A 16,334-nucleotide genomic window follows, 5' to 3' on the forward strand; every position below is an offset into this window, starting at 1 on the left:
TTCCTACCCAGCAAAACTTTCTATCAAATTAGATGGAGAAATAAGAAGCTTCCATGACAAACAGAAACTGAAGGAATTTATGTCTTCAAAACCAGCACTAGAGAAAATACTCAAAGAGATTAGCTACAAAGAAGAAATAGGTAACACATACCAGAACCAGAGAAACAAGATTTTCCATCCAACAGACAACTAAGATTGGTAATCTTTTACCTATCTCTAAATTGTATTGTTTGCCTTTATTGTTAATTTTTAGGATTTCTAGTTGGAATATTAATATACCTTCAGATAAAGCATTTGGAAATATTTTATCCCATTCTATTAGTAACTTTTAACTCTGTTCACATTGTCTTTAGATATACAATATTTTTTTTTATTTTTTAGGGAGTTTGTATACTCTTCTGTTGCCTGTGCCATTGAAATCATATCCAAGAAATCACTGCCAATTTCAATGTTGTGAGGTTTTATGACCCAGATTTTCTCCTAAAAGTTTATAGTCTTAAGATTTATATTTAGGTCTTTTATCTATTTTGAGTTAATATTTCTATATGGGATTAGGTAAGGGTCCAATTTTATTCTTTTCCATGTAATTATTATTTTTCAACAATATTTAGTTAAAAGATTATTATTTCCACCACCAAATGTTCGTGGAAACCTTGTCAAAAATAACTTGACAATATAGGGAAGAGTTTAGCTCTAGGCTTGTATTTAACTCCAGTGGTTTATATATCTGCCTTTAGAACAGTACTACACTGTTTCAATTATTGTAGCTTTATATGGTTTGAAATCAGAAAATATATATCTTCTAGCTTTGTTCTTTTTCAAGATCGTTGTGGGTATCTAGAGTCCATATTCCTTATTAGGATAGATTTTTTCTGAAAAATAAATATATAAATATATGATAATTTCACCAAAAAAAATAGAAAAAAAATATTCTCTGGTAAGAAAGAAAGTAAAAAGAAATATTGAAATGTTATCTTTAAGTCATCAAAAGCTTGGTATCAGAGAAATGAAACTTATGTGAGATTATCATTTTTAAGTTTGGATAAATTGCTATAATACTAGATGTCAACCACTAAGCCAAGCATGGGAGGGAGGTATGGGGAGAGAATGGGGTGGGGATCGGGTGGGAGCTGACTGGGCGATGTGTGGATGTATGTCTACAAAAGTTTGTATCCCACTATGTTGTATGAATACAGTGCACCAATAAAAAATTAAAAAAATAAAATAAAATAAAATAAAATAAATAAAATTTAAAAAAAAAAGAAACCCTTTCCATTATCCACACACAATAAACAAATAGTAAACCTGAGGTTCAAAAAAACAATCTTTTGAGGCCTCGATACCATTAGTGACGTAAGAAATTGTCACATAGACTTCACGGTAGTTGACAAACAGGCTGTGGTTTGACACACTGATAAACCTCAAGATGTGATGTGTTCTGTGCTGTAATGTGTCCGTCTGGCTGAGACGAGTATTAGCAGAGAAGAGAAAGTACTGTGCACTGTCAGGGTGGCAAAGGCATTCAAAATTAAGGACAGCAAATGGGACCCAAGTGAGCGTCCTAGAACAATACATGCTCTGTTCTGAAAATCATTCTTGGCTGGCAGGTTGTTCAGATTGTTCCAGAATGAAGCAAGGGTGCCTTGATGGGCTGCAGGTGTAAATTAGGAAGGACCACCGGCCTCGTGCTCCACTGCCCTGGAGTCCATGAAGCCACGCTCTTGTCCCTAAAAGAGTTCATCTCTGTCCCGTAGCACCCTGCCCATAGCAGAGAAGACAGGACACAGCCCAAGAACCTCAGGCCTATTACTCTTTCCCCAGTGAAATGCTGGCTTGTGCAGATGGGCCTGCAAGGGCTACCCCTGCGTGCAGACTTCCCAGATCAATGCCAAAGGCAGGCGAACAAGAAACCCACGGAACAGCGGAGGGAGTGTCACCCTGGGCTTGGGGAAGGAGGCTCCCAAGTCCATCCGAGCTCAACACACAGAACGGAACCGCAACTCGCAAAGCAACCAGCACAAAGGGGGCTCCACCAACTCCTCGGGGCGCACAGCACCGCGTGAGGCCGTAATGTCCATTCCAGCGTGGCCAGCAGTTAGCAGCAGAGACAGGACATGAAGAACCAAGTAAAAGAGGAAGTGTGCGTCCCGGCAGCAGAAAATCTCAGCGCAGTCACCACAAGCAAAGAGAAAGGCGGCGGCTGCTGGGCTCCAGGACACAGGCGTGCGGACAGAGGAGCCGGGCGAGTCACGCTTGTCCACTGTAGATATATCCTGCGCTTTGGGTGCTGCTAGCCTCTTGGGGTGGAGGTGGCTTAAGCTGATAAACACAGGCTCCTTGGGACCTTACAAAGAAGAGTAAGAACGCACCCACATCTGGCAGACAGCAGAATGAACAGTGCACGCAGCAGAAACGCCCCAAACCCCCAGCAGCGGAACACCGGCAGTGCTCACTCATGGTCCTTCTGGATTTGAACCCGCCTGGGGGTTTCTACTAACTTCCCTGGGAGACGAGGGCCCTAGTGCTGACCCCAGAGTCATGTGAACCAACCCCTGTATGCATACCCTGGAAGAGGGCGGCACGGGGCCAAGCATCCTTAGTCCCAGAGGCATTCAGATGCCACGGTGAGCTGGACTCCTCTGAAGAAGCTGCTTCACAGCAGCCAGGGCTCCCAACTCTGACCTTGGCAGATGGGGCCCTGGGGGTCCCGAGCCGAGGTCATCCTGGGCTACCTTCAGCCCAAGGGCCGTGCTCTCCCAGCCTGAGCACCTGATCGAGATATCTGCACACAGCACATGGGTGTGTGTAACGTGGCACGTGCTCCAGGTCAGAGGGAGGAGTGACGGAGCGGGAGCACCTCAAACTTCAGCAGAGTGAGTGACCAAGAGCCACAGAGGAGAACTCGAAAGATGTGTCTAGAAAAAGGGGAACTCAAGTCTGATCTGATTCTCTTCATCAGTCTGTGAGCTGCAGAGAATCACGTCCCAGGACTTCTTATGATTGGCTGGCTTCTCAGGGGGTCCTCAGAGACGTAGAAGTGCCATCTCTATAAAATTAGAGCCTGGCGTGGTGGGCACGCTTGTGTCCCAGCATCTGGGAGGCTGAGACAGGAGGATCGCGGTTCAAGGACAGCCTCAGCTACTTAGTTAGGCTCGCAACTTAGTGAGACCCTGTTTTAAAATAAAGAATAAAAAATAGGGCCAGGAGTGGTGGCGCACGTTTGTAATCCCAGCATTCAGGAGGCTGAGACCGGAGGATCGCGGTTCACGGACAGCTTCAGCTATATAGTGAAGCCTTCCATAACTTAGTAAGACCCTTTTTCAAAATAAAGAATAAAAAAAAAAAAAAGGGCAGGGGATGTACCTCAAAGGTCAAATGCCCCTGGGTTCCATCCCCAGAACCGCAAAAAAAAAAAAAAAAAAAGAAAAAAAATAGCAGGATCCCTGGCACCACCCTTCCACAGCCAGAGCACACGAGGACTTGCCAGGACTGGTAGACAGATACACTGAGATATGTGCTCAGCAGCGACTGTAACCTTTGGTGGCCAATCGAAATTCCTGGAAAGGCAGCACCAAGTGTCTTTCCTTACACAGATCCCAAACTGACAACTCAACCCAATCCCGCCCACAAAGTCACTACATTAGAACCATAAAAAATCCCACTGTTTTCCAGATAAGTGCACAGCACGTGCAAGCTGTGTTTGCTAACAGCCCTCCGGGGCGCGTGCAAGTGTGCGCAGAACTGCAGCATTTCACACTCGGATCAGAATGAGACGACGATCGCATTCCCAGGCTGCGGCTGCGGCGATGGGCCTGGGCCAACGATCGGAATTCTTAGCGTGTAACAGCTCAAAACCCAGCTGAATTATGAAGTAACTTCTTGGGACGGCGGGAGAGCGGCAGTGAGCAACGAGGAGTGATTAAGGAGGCAACGCTCCGCATTTTATACAAAATCTAAGGTCCCCACAGATACCCGGTGATACCTGATTTTATAATTCTATTTGTTTCAAATTTGTAGGAAAGGGGAGGTAAAGCAAGCCCACCCTATGGGAACCATAGATGGGTCTGAACGTGACACGGGCACACTCCTCCAGGAGCCATCTACACTCCGCAGGAGAGCCACGGCATCGCCAGCACGCAGGAACCCAGGCAGCCCCTCCCCACGGCTGCTCTGGGGTCAGAATCAAGAACCCATGTCGGGGGGAACGGTCGTGTGTGTGTGTGTGTGTGTGTGTGTGTGTGTGTGTGTGTGTGTGCGTGCGCACGCGCGCATTAACTTAAAAATTATTTTTTAATTTTTTCTTGGAGCACTGCAGTCGTACATCTTAATGGTGTGCAAGATGGAAGAGGCATACATAAACACATCACCCAATCAGCGCCTCCCCAATCCCTGCCCCTGCACGGTGGGCTCAGTGATTGACTGCTCGGTTTGTGAATGTCCATCATGTACACTAGGGAAGTTCCCTCTCCCCCCTCCTACCCACCTCAATTAGGTTGCCTTATTTGCTCATCTATTTTTTGAGAGTAAAAGCACCGGCCTGGAGAAGACCACCTGCCACGGGCCACCCCGAGCCACAAGCTTGCTTTCTAAAGCTCTGTGCTCCATGTCATGAGGTTCCTAGTTTTGAACAAAGTGCCCACCCACTGGTGCCACTGGTCCCTGCCCACCGGCCCCAGCTCTCAGGCCTCTGGTCCCCGGGAAGAGCCGCCTGTGCTCTTGGGGCGAACTGTCTCTGGCTGCACACCCAGCTCTATCTGCACACTGTAGGCCTTCTCTGAGCTACCCCACCAGCACGGGCCATTGCAGAAGCCAAAGCTGTTCTGCAGGCCAGACCAGTAAAACAAACTCCACTTAGCCTCCATCCACTCGTCCCCCACCCGCCATGCCCAACCCCGTCATCACCCCAACACTGTTTATAGCATAAAATGAAACTAGGGAAGAGAGAAATCACTGTCTTCCCATTATAAAACGCAACTCCCTTCCAACAGCAGCTCTTGGGAGACCCTGCCTCCCTGGTCTCCACGGACCTGTCTGTACCCGACTCATCTCTGCAACCCAGGAGCCTCACCAAGACACCCTGGATAAACCCCCAGTTCCAGCATGCGAAAACCCCAGACACACACATCAGCGAGTTATTCATAAGGTGACTGATCTGGGATTCAAGGCAGTATTTCTTCAAAAATGGTAGAAAAAAAACATTTCTAAACCTAACTGTTCCAGCCCTGACTTGGAAGCCCAAGTACATTTTCAACTCCATAGTTATTTCTGGTCAGTTAATTATAACAATCTAACATTAATATTCACACATTAAAGCAAGATTCCTCTACCAACACCAGGCTAAAATTAGCCAATGCATGAAGACAAGCTCTATGAATTTAACAGGATTTAGTTCGGGGCCAGCAAGCCCAGCAGAAGATGTACGACAGACTCACGGCAGACGGAAACCCAAGCGGTGCGAGGCAGCCAGGTCCACCCAAGAGGCCCAGGGCTCCGTGGTCCCCACCGCCTGCTCCTGAGATGGCACGAGATTCCTGGGGCAGGAAGAGATGAAGACCCCAGCACTTTTTTCCCCTTCTCAACAGCGCTTCTCAAAGCATGAAAAGATACCAAAGAGTCACCATGGTGCACAGAGGAATACAGGAAGGGAAAATCCACTGGACATAAAATTGAGCTGGGGGTATATCTCGGAGGTGGAATGCCAGCCTGAAAAACTTATCAAGCCCCTCAGCAACTGAGCACGACCATGTTTCAATAGTAAAAATAGCCGGGCGTGGTGGCGCATGCTTGTAATCTCAGCATTTGGGAGGCTAAGAGAGGAGGATCGCGGTTCGCAGCCAGCCTCGGCTATTTAGTGAGGCCCTTTGCAACTCAGTAAGACCCTGTTTCAAAATTAAAAATGAAAAAAAAATATATATATAGGGCTGGGGATGGAGCTCGGAGGTACAATGCCCCTGGGTTCCAACCCCAGTATGGCCAAAAAAAAAAAAAAAAAAGGAATAAAAATAAAGGGCCGGGTTGCAGCTCAGAGTGGGAAAGTACCTCAGTTCAATCCTGATTACCCAAAATAATGATGATGATGTTGCTGGTGGTGTTTTCTTTCAGTTCATAACCTTTATTGGTTCTGAGCAAAATGAAGCTGACCGCTACTATAAGGAACGACCAACTGGCAGGCACGCACTTCTCTGAAGCAATCCTCCCCTGCAGAGCTTCTGATTACAGAAATGAGCGGCTTCTTTATACCTGCAAATTCAACTGACCGGGGCTGTGTGCACACGACACAAGTGTTTGCACTGAGGGCAGAGCTGGAAACAACGACCGTGCTTCGCTGTTCCTAATAATGGTAGGATTAAGCCCTGTGCCGCAAAATACATCCATGTGCTGACAGAGAAACAGAATTTTGCAAAGTCCTCGTTGCTGGGAACATGCTAGGCCTCGAGCAACTTAAGGAGCTGAAATCAGTCCATTTTCACCATGTGGGGCCAACTCGGCCCCAAGAGGACGGAACGCCCAGAGCTAGAACCAGGTCCACTTGGGCCAGTTCCTGCCGATGCTGAGCAGGCTCTCAGCGCTGGCCCAGCAAGGCTCTGTGGCCGGCAGGACTCGTTAGAGCCTTCAGAGGTGTTCTGTATTTACTAGTTACTTGCAAAACACAACGAATAGAGGTTTTCCATTACACTTGTGTACCTGGAGTAAGACATTGCATATAACTTTGTCTAACAAATGTATTTACTCTTACACAACTGGTGTCTCAGCCTAATAGCAGAAAGGAAGGAAGTCTGGCAAGAGGTGGAATTTTTCTAGAAATAGAAAGCAATTTTATAAGAAAGCATGACCCCTTACAGAGGCGCGATTTAAACAAAAACAGAATAGGTGGGGAGCCGACCGTGGACAGAAGCTCAGAGGCCGCAGGTGCCGAGGTGGACGCACAGAAGAAACAGCACGGGACCTCGGGCTTCCAAAGCCCTTTCAGATCTAACACCAAATACGGCCAGAAAAACCCCCTCAACCATTTTTGGGTTTTCTTCCAACGCAAATCAGAATGAAATTACAGGAAAATCTAAAGAACACTCTGCACCCTAGACCGATCACATGAATCCCGTCACCTCGGCGGCGCCTCAATCTTCCATAATAAAATAGTAAGTTTCAAAAGTTGAAGCAAAACTGATAGTTATTTTAAACCCTGTACATTAAGATGAAAAAATAAACTTCATATGCTGAGAATAAAAGAACCCAAATATAGTGTGCCTCTTAAACACAGCCCGTAGGCCACACGTGATACAGCTATGGGCTGGAAATGCTGCCTGTTATTGTATATACACCCAGGTGGTCTAAAACAGGCATGCAAAATATACATGTCAATAAAAAATCTTTAAAGTACACTGGTTCCTAAATATATCCCCAAATCTTTAGATACAATATACTTTAAGTTTCCCAATCAATCAAAAAGAAATTACCCCTTAGGAAAAATAGAACCATAAATTCAAACTATTACAAAGCTGAGCGACGGCCGAGGGAGATGACCAGCCATTGAGTAAACAGTACTTCACGGGTATTAGAAGTTGAACTGATTTCTAGGTGGTTTTCATAATTCTCCAAGTTGTTATACAAAACTTAAACCTACATTGGTGATCACAGACCAACCAAAACAATGCAAATATGAATATTTCTACTTAAAGTCCACAACCAAAAATAACCTTCCCCCCTGAATTTATAGGCAAGAGAGAAGAAAATAAAACTAGCCTATGATTGTCTACTCATCTCAAATTTTTTTTTTTTTTTTTTTTTTTTTTTTTTTGGTGGTACTGGGGTTCCTGGAAGCCCTTCTACCTCCAGGCTACTCTCCCAGACCTATTTTTTAACTTTATGTGGAAACAGGGTCTCTTAAGCCAGTGAGGCTGGCTCCAAACCAGCGCGATCCTCCTGTCTCTGCCTCCCAAGCGCGGGGATTACAAGCGTGCGCCACCACGCCCGGCCTCAAAATATTTTAAAGCACTAACATAAATGCATTTTTTACTTTAAAAACAGGAGAAGATGGGCATGATGGCACATGTTTATAATCCCAGTACTTGGGAGGCTGAGATAGGAGGATCACTGGTTTGAGGGCAGCCTCATCTATTTAGTGAGGCCCTGTTTCAAAATAAAAAATAAAGAATGCCTCGGGGTTCCATCCCCAGTACTGCAAAACAATTACACACACACACACACACACACACACACACACACACACGACAAAATTTCCAACATATAAGCACTGGCCTCAGTAAGATCCCCAAAGCTCAGAAAATAAATCCGAGAATTAATAAATGGGATAGTATCAAATCAAAATGCTTCTGCCCAGCAAAGGATAAGACCAAGAATCTGAGGGAGGGCTACAGAATGGGAGAGAGTGTTTACCAGCTCTTCCTCTGACAGAGGACTAGTATCTAGAGTATAAATAGTAATCAAAAGATTTAACACTAAAAATAAAACCAAACAATCCAATAAAAAGAAAATGGGCAGCCGGGCGTGGTGGCGCACGCTTGTAATCCCCGCGCTTGGGAGGTGGAGACAGGAGGATCGCGCAGGTTCGAAGCCAGCCGCGCTGGCTTAAGAGACCCTGTTTCCAAATAAAATATAAAGATAAATAGGTCTGAGAGTGTAGCCCGGAGGCAGAAGGGTTCCATCCCCAGTACCACCAAAAAAAAAAAAAAAAGAAAAAAAAAGAAAAAGAAAAAGAAAGAAAGAAAAGGAAAATTGGCAACTGAACTGACACTTCACCAAAGAAGAAATACAAATGGCCAACAAATAATTGAAAACTGATCAACATCAGCAACCAAGGAAATGCAAATCAAAAGTATACTTAGGTCCTGTTTAACTCCAGTGAGAATGGCAATACAAACAATAAATGCTGGCAAGAGTGTGGGGAAACAGGAACTCTCTTACTCTCCTGGAGAGATTGTAAATTAATACAATGACTAGGAAATCAGCACAGAGGTTCCTCAAGACTAGGAATGGGACCACTCCGTGGCCCATCTATGCTACCCCTTAGTATTGTTCCAAGAAACACTAAAGTCAGAATATAATAGCGATACACGCACCCTCGTGTTTATAGCAGCACGATTCATGAGCCAAGTTATGGGACCGGCCTCGGTGCCCATCAACAGCTGGACAGATAAAGAAAATGTGGCACATACACACAATGGAATTCCACTCAGCCGTAAAGAGCAAACTAGGTCATGGACGGAGCCAGAGAGTAATACCCTTCGTGACATCAGCCAGGCCCAGAATATCAGTGCTTTCTCTCATCTGTGGAAACTATAGAGGGAGACGGATGAGCAGGAGAATAATGAGTGGATTGTGGAGGCAGGAGGAAGGGAAAGGAGGATGCGGAAGGAGACAGCTAATAACGGCACATCAGCACCACACACACACATGTTATGTCCAAACACGAAGGTATCGCTACCAATCCCACCGGCATGTGTGGGGGCGGGACACAGAGGGAAGCACACTAAGTACCTGCATGTCTGAGCACATCACTCTGAAGGTCAGTGTGGTGTCTAATGGTCTACAGGGCACCAATAAAACTGGTAAAAATAGACGAACACAGTGAAGTACACAGTCCGTCACGCAGCAGCTCTTGGCCCTGGTTAATGCGTGCACACAGGCTGTGACCACCTGTTGGCTTTCTGGGTCAGCTTACACCTTTCTTGGGTAATCTGTGAAATGCAAAAACGGTAATCTGTGAAATGCAAAAACCTATTAACTCCTTATTTTTCATTAGAAAACAGCTCCGAAGTCTTTCTATGGCTTGATATTTGAGCTCCACAACATCTATGTAAATGCAAAGTGTATCTTGTAGGCCTAATAGACCCATGTACCATAAACACAGCCCAGTAGCACAATGCTAAAATCATTACGCTTTATTTCATTACCATCCACTCTGAAATGCACATGGTCCAGCTTACAATTAATCTCAATCATTCAGTCCCCGGCATGGCACCACCACACAGCAGCCAGAGTGTTAGCAAATGTGTGGCTTTCCTCTTCTCCCCACCCATCACAAGAACAGAAATCCAGACAAAACGGTTCCACGGGAAAAGGGCAAACCAATTCATTTCCTGTAGAACAACAACAACAAAAAGTTTAAAAATAATTTTCTGGCCAATATCCTCTGGCAGACAGCCTCTGAGTTTATGAAGGAAAACTGCAGTCAATATACAAAAAACTAGTTTGCACCATTTTCTGAAAGCTTGGTGTGTGTGCGTGTGCGTGTGTGTGTGTGTTTGTAATACAAGGGTTGGAACCCTGGGGCATTTTATCTCCTGAGCTAAACCCCCAGCACAAGTTTTTATTATTTTGAAATAAAGGATCTAAGTTGCAGAGGGCCTCATTAAGTAGCTGAGGCTATCCAAGAACCTGGATCCTCTTGTCTTACCCTCCCAAGTACTGGGATTAAAAGCATGTGCCACTATGCCCACTTTTGAAATCTTAAGTATGTTTCAAAATATTAACTACAGCCTCTCCATAAACACTGAAACTTAGCTATATTCACCAAAAAAAAAAAAAAATCACACAATTGCCACAAAGAACCATCAAGGATCTACTTCTCTAAGCCATAACCCAGAGCTAATAAGCACAAATCCTCTGCCACGTCCCCTCAAATGGAAGCTTCCTAATCTTTATTTAAAATCCTAAGAACATAAGACAATATAGCATTTGCTCACGAAGCGCTCGGTGAGGTCCAGCTAACAACGCCTGCTAATAACCAGCCCAAGCTCAGACGCCTCCCAGCCTGAGGACTCCAACATCCAAAGACGTGCGCATGTCCACGCATTTCAGAAATTCATCTAGCTTTTGGTTAAATTTCACTGACTCCTGCTTTAAAAAAAAAAAAAAATGTGCTCCCTTTCCACCCACTTAAAATAGCTTCCCCTCAACTCTTGGCGACACGGAGTGACATCTCGACCAGCTAAGCCAGAGTTGAACGCACTCCCATAGCACCAACAGAGTCGGCCATCCTCTAGAAATCTACGCTGGCCGTTCCACCACAAAACCCCTGCACCTACAATGTTTACTGGCGCTCACATCTTTACTAAACAAATGGAGAGAAAGAAAGAAATGGTTTAAGCACCCTGGGTTTTATTGTGTGGATTTATCATTTATTTGTCTACTCTCAGTGTCTTTGATTTTCATTTTACCACCACCATGAGACTGAGGCTCCCTAAGCCCGGGCGGGCATCTAGCTTCACACATTGCTGAATCTCCCCCTGGGGCTCACGCAGCGTGATGGAAACAGGAGGTGCTCAGTTACTAGAGTCTCAGAGTACGAAGAGCACTGGCGTGTCGCCTGGTTTAACCACCCCTTAGAAATCTCTGAGTGCCCTCTGCAATATCCCCGGCTACTACCCTCTGCCAGAACCACCCTGCTTCCTGGGCAGCCTTGGCCATCTGTGTGAGGCCTGACTTTACCAAGTTCTCCCTCGCAGGGACCCCCGGCACCGCACACACACAGACCTATCTGGACGCTGCCAGGATGAACTTCCAGAACAGCCTTCCACCTATTTCTACAGCAAACACACCGAATGCCCACCGTGAACCACTTCCGCCATGGCAGACGCCGGGGAAATGAAGGGCACAACCCACTGCCATCCCATCCACCTCTGCCGGTGCCCTTCCCTGGATCTCAAAGCAGGTAGGAAACGCAGACCTTGTTCAGATGGTCACGCGCCCTAGCTCACTGCCGTGCGTGCAGCACGCAAACTGGCCTCCCTGTCGGCCGCCTCCTGCTCCACAGGTCTCCAAGGTATCAAGGAATCCTCGCTAGCAACGGAGCTGTGGAGAAGTCCAGCCAGGACCAAGGCAGCCCCATCCCACCCGGCCTTCCTGCCTCTTTCCAGTGACCCAGGTTAGCCATCACTGGACAACAGGGCGTTCACAATGCACCAATTCTCCTTACGCCCCCCATCAGACCCAGGAGGAGAACAAACTTTTACAAACAAAATCTGTCACAGAGCACTAACACAGAAAAGAGCTAAAATCAGTATCACAGAAACTTATCCTTTAATTGGGAATGTAGGCCATTTCTTATGAAAAAACAGGACAGAGAAAACCAAGGAGGCAGCATGCTGAATGAAACAGTCACTTGAAATAAACTGGGACTGGGCTCTAATATCAACCTTGGACTCTTGTTTTTGTTCTATATTTCTGCTCTGCTTACACATGATCAGCTTACACCCGCACAGATAGACAGAAGAAAGTTCACCTTGCGATAATTAAGCTGATGGGGGGGGGGGGGGTCCTGACTGAAATTGAAATCATGATAACCTGCTCTCGTTCCAAATGAAAACTACCCACAGGACAAGCAGCTGCAACCAAACCTGAAAATAAGCCCAAAAAACAGACCCAAAAACAAAACCAGAACCACGCAACGGCGCCACCCCCTTCCCACCAGAGCCCTCCGTGTTCACAGTGAGCACAGAACTCCCCGCGCCTTGCTGAGCAGGACAGTGCGCACCAGGGCGCGGGAGGTCAGGCGGAGAGGCTGGGAGCCGAGCCTTGGCACAGAGGAGGCAGAAGCCGCTCTGAGGTTTGCAGAGAAAGGTCACATGAGGCACAAGAACCTCCCGACACTTAGCCGAGGATGACATGTCTGTTCAATTCTAGCACCGCAAGAACATTCCTGAAAGCTTCTAGGACAGAGCCCACAACCCATCATGAGCTGATATGAGCAGCACATCCCCCCCCACCCGTCATAAAACCAGCACATTAAATACAACGCTCTCCAAAGGAGTCATTATTTTCTTCAAGTTTTTGTGAAAATCCATCCCAACAAACACAAATGTGATCACATTATGCACAGGATTAACAATTTTTTAAACATCAGATTTCTCTCTGAGGCTGAAGAGGACTGTGTACCCAAGCATATCTGTGTTTATCATGCATGTTGATAATACAACTACGTAAACCATGGAGCTCAAGTAACGAATCACCCTGTGCAAGACGAAGGAAAGACTTCTCAAATACACGCATGCCGATCAATCGTTTAAATTTCACTTTTCTGACCCGGGCGTGGTGGCGCATGCTTGTAACCCCAGCATTCGGGAGGCTAAGGCTGGGGATGGCAGTTTGTGGACAGCTTCAGCTGTTTAGTGAGGCCTCCGCAACTCAGTGAGACCTTGTTTCAAAATAAAGAATAAAGCCGGCGTGGTGGCGCACGCTTGTAATCTCCGTGCTTGGGAAGCTGAGACAGGAGTATTGCACGGGTTCGAAGCCAGCCTCAGCTACTTAGTGAGGCTCTCAGCAACTTAGTGAAACCCTGTTTAAAAATAAAGTATCAAATAGGTCTGGGAGTGTAGCCCAGAAGTAGAAAACCCCTGGGTTCCACCCCTAGTACCCACCAAAAAAAAAAAAAAGAAGAAGAAGAAGAAAGTTAAGAATAAAAATATATGGCAGAGGTGTGTCTCAGAGGTCAAATGGCCCTGGGTTCCATCCCCAGACCCACAAAAAAAGATAAATGTCATGTTTCTTAAAGTTCAGTAGAAGACCCAGTTACTTCCAAAGATGGCCAATTCCAAAACTTCAAAGAGAATTTAAAAGAAATCAAATCTAGCTTATATCTCGTGCCACATTCGTTGCTAAAACAGCAAACAGAACTCTTCAGAAGGCAATATCCCACATGTATTAGGAACATACCAAAAGAAACACTCTAGAACTAAATCTGGAAAACATTCTGGGGGAAAAGTATCATTTACCTGAAAAATTAATTTTTCTGATTTTTACATTTCATATAAATTTCACATAAATATTAATTGGGGATTTGCAAACTGATGTCGGTTTAAATTAAAATCCAAAGTCTCAAGATATCATGGGTCAACAGGGAAAGGAATATCAAGTAAGCAAATTATGCATCTGAAAGGAAATCATAGGAAGAATTCTAGGTGAAGGAGGAGAAACTACAGACCAGCAAATACGGCGACTGGACTGAGGGCGATGGGAGGGGAGGGAACTCCCCACCATGCAGGGTGTGCGCTCACACACGCAAGCCAATCACTAAGCCAGACGGGGCAGGGGGCGGGGAGGGCGGGAATGGGGTGATGTGCGCCTGCGTGCCTCTACCATCTTGTACTCCATTAAGATGTGCGACTACAGTGCACCAATAAAAATAAGTAAGACAAAGTCAACAGTGTGTTCTTCAAGGGTTCAAAAAAATTCTACTTGGAACCTTTGCCTAAAAACTCCATTTTAATCGTCGGAAGAGGACAATTAGGTAACAATTGCAGCAATAAAATTTTCTTCCCCTTTCTATGGTTGGGGGAGAGGGAGAAAGTCGTCCCAGATATCAAAGTGAGTTTTGATTTGGAAGTAAGATATCAATTAGAATTAGACCGATCAGGCTCCATCAGTGCACCGAATAAATTACAGTGGAATGAATTTATTGGACACATTTTGGTCGGTCATTTTCCATTTCTTTCACAAAGACAAGAAAAAAGACTAGGACAGAGCAGTAAGAGAAACGTCCGGCGTGGTCAAATCGTTTGATGACTGGTATGTTCACGCTTTTTCAGGGCACAGCCGTGTCGCCCGTTACCTCTGCCGCCGTGCCCTGCCGCCCGTGCCCCGGGAGTGCTCACGCGGGCGTGCACGCGGACCCAGCGCTCCCCGCCCGGGCTCTGCATCTGCAGCCACAAGTGCAACTCGGTGCCTCTGGCCCCGGAGGCTCAGGAAGAAATGGTGAAATAGCGAACACCCGAACACCCGTCCGGCTGCGGAAGCCTCGACAAACACACCCGGAGCGGATGGGAGCACAAGTCGGGCTGAAAGAGACAACTGATGCTCGCGCCGTGTTAACCCCACCGAGGCGGCTCCCCGCGTGGAGCCGCAAGTAGCTCCTGCCGGCTGAAGCAGACCCACGCCTCTGCGTGTGAGGCTGAACCTGTGCGCTTGAACTGCACCAGTCGCCGGCCGTGCGCCCAAAACGGGGGTTTTCTTGGCATTTTAGTGGGCCAAACTCTTGCCCCAAATTTCCATGTTCAGCAGTGTATCATTTAATCAGGCAACTTAGCTCGAGGGTTGGTAAGCTTTTCCTATGAAAAGCCAGAGTGGGTCCTTTAGGCTTCAGGGCTCAGGCATCCTCAGCGCCCAGCGCTGCTCACAGCGGCCACAGATGTGGCCGGCGTGAGTGTGTGGCTGTTCCCACCCTAAGGGCCAAGTGTGGCCCTACTTGGGAGTGGGGGCGGCCCTGCTGCCCAGTCTCGTCTAGCCTGAAAAACGGGGACCTGAAACAGGGCTTTGGTGATGGCACCTACAGCATCGCAGGTCAAGGCATGGCTACACCTGCGACCGAAACCCATGACACTTTGGCAAACAAGACTGAAAACTTGGAGAGCATCAACCCCGCAAGAAAGGAAAACAGGCGAAAAGTAAAGAAAAACGTGGGTTCCAGGCAGCAATGTTCACGGAACACCATCGGCGTGACGGTCTACACCAATGGTGGCTCGCCTCCCTCCTTCAAATAGGACTTCTTAACCCCATAAAAAGCCAAGCAGTCTACGAGTGGATAGAAGAGATCTTAAAGCCCCCATAGAGAGGGGGCGCTGGGCCCACTCCCCATGAGCCCCTGGCATCGGGGCTGCAGGGCAGGGCCAGGAGGCGCAGCCAGGAGCCAGTGACCCCGGGCACAAACCCGCTCCGCCCCCATGCGCTGCGCACATCCACTCTAGCTAGCCGCAGTGGGATTTACTGTACCCGACTCTCATATTAAACATTTTCAGTGTCTTTTAGCAGTTTGACAAAACCCGTTAAAATTAAATTCCAACCCCAACTCATGCATCTGCACCTGAGGAAGGAAAGGTTTATACTACTGTGATCACTCTTTATAGCCCTTGCCCAAAAGGAGAGCGGGAGGCAGGCGGGGGGCAGGAGGAGGGTAATGTGTGTGCGCACGCATGTGAAAATGGAGTTAGAAGCCCAAAGGTGGGGATGCCCTTTTCTTTACACAAGTGAGTGGAGGTCAAAGGAGACAGATCTGGGGGTGGGTCCTCCCGCTGGGAGGACCACCGACTGCAAACCCACAAAGAGCGCTTCCAGCGTGCGGATGGAAACCTCACAGGGCAGCTTCTCAGGCCCCGTCCCTGTGTAGATCAACAGGTTTTGTGCACATGGGCTCCATGAGGAAGACCCCAGCTGCTCACTCGCTCAGGACGGACGCTTCACCCTACACCTCACAGCCCTCTGACCAGAACAGCACGCGCTGAAACAGTCGAGACTCTCAACTTTGACTAGAAGATTATTTTTGGACAATTTGTCATTTCCCGAGGTCAGTGGTCCATGGTGTTTATTCATCAAGCAAATATTGC

General features: G+C 47.0%; 1 protein-coding gene across 15 annotated transcripts in view; it reads right to left on the bottom strand.

Moving 5' to 3' along the window:
- PARD3 (par-3 family cell polarity regulator) overlaps positions 1-16,334 on the bottom strand; it is a gene marked incomplete at both ends in the record, with an annotated part of 556,932 nt that overhangs the window by 414,238 nt on the left and 126,360 nt on the right. The window lies entirely within an intron of this gene.

This window comes from Muscardinus avellanarius, assembly GCF_963383645.1.
Source record: "Muscardinus avellanarius genome assembly, chromosome: 20".
Lineage (NCBI taxonomy): Eukaryota > Metazoa > Chordata > Mammalia > Rodentia > Gliridae > Muscardinus > Muscardinus avellanarius.